This window comes from Echinops telfairi, unplaced genomic scaffold (assembly GCF_000313985.2).
Source record: "Echinops telfairi isolate 266 unplaced genomic scaffold, ASM31398v2 ScPeMD7_3533;HRSCAF=4204_0, whole genome shotgun sequence".
NCBI lineage: Eukaryota > Metazoa > Chordata > Mammalia > Afrosoricida > Tenrecidae > Echinops > Echinops telfairi.
The window spans coordinates 52,557,902-52,559,147 of NW_022107431.1; the positions used below are offsets into that span (position 1 = coordinate 52,557,902).

Sequence of the window (1,246 nt, forward strand, 5' to 3'; positions counted from 1 at the left end):
AGCAGCACTGGGTTGGAATGTTTTCTTGATGTGCACTTAACCTTTATATAAAACTCTCTCTTCTACATGAGTTTCTGTGGATTTGTTTCTTTAAAGTACCCAGATTAACACACAGTATTAAAATACTGATTATCACTTTCATCTACAAATTTCACACAATAGCATCGCATCTTAACACAAATATGTGAACCTAAGATCCTCAAAAGAATATGTATCTTTTCAAAGAAAATCCTGACACAAACCAAGAATGTTAAAGTAATTGTTTTATATGCCCCATCAGAAAGCAGCACAGTCATGGAACTGAGATTTACATAGTGACAGCTTTCGCAAAATATTGATAAATATTTTTCTTCTGATTCAAATTATGAATTTAATGATGAATTCATTTCCTTTTTAATTTTCCTGTTTACAGCATTGTTGGTTATATGCTAGTTTACTAACCACAAGGTCAGCATTTTCAACACACCAGCCACTGCATGGGAGAAGGAGGAGGCTCACTGTTTCTGCACAGATTTAGTGTCCAGGAAGCCCAAGGATACTTCTGCTCTGCCCTGTAGGATTCCTATGAATTAGAATGGGTTTGATGGCAGGTATTTTGGCTTGGTTTAAGGGTGATTTTAGTTAAACTGAATTACTAAGCAGGGATGACCTTAAAGAGTCCTGGTGTCTCAGTGGTTACATGTTGAACCACTCACTTCAAGGTCTGCAGTTCAAAACCACCAGCCAGCTAAACTGGAGAATGATGAGGTGTTCTACCCCTCTGTAGAGTTGTTGTTAAGTGTTGTCAAGACAGTACCAATTCATAGTGATCCTATGTAAAACAAAACACTGCCCTGTCCTGCTCCATCCTCACAATTGTTCTTATATTTGAGCCCATTGTCAAAGGTACTATGTCAGTCTGTCTCGTGGAGACACTTCCTCTTTTTTGCTGCCCCTCAACTTTATAAAACATTATGTTCTGTGCTCGCTTTGGCAGCACATATACTAAAATCGGAATGATACAGAGAAGATTAGCATGGCCCCTGCGCAAAGATGACACGCAAAACATTATGTCCTGTTCCAGAGAATAGCTGTTCTTGATAAAATGTCCAGAGACATTCCAGAGAATATGAGATGAACCCTTGCTTCTGGACAGCAGTCTGGCTGTACTTCTTCCAAGAGAGATATTTTTTGACAGTCCATAGTATTTTCAATATTCTTTACCAGCATCATTATTCAAATGCATTGCTTTTCCTTTGGTCTTCTT

General features: G+C 38.2%; 1 non-coding gene across 1 annotated transcript; it reads left to right on the forward strand.

The window, feature by feature from the left end:
* The first annotated feature begins 960 nt into the window (after positions 1–960).
* LOC115871058 lies at positions 961–1,069 on the forward strand. Its single transcript, XR_004047047.1, has one exon. It is a non-coding gene; the product is annotated as a U6 spliceosomal RNA (small nuclear RNA).
* The last annotated feature ends 177 nt before the right edge of the window (positions 1,070–1,246 follow it).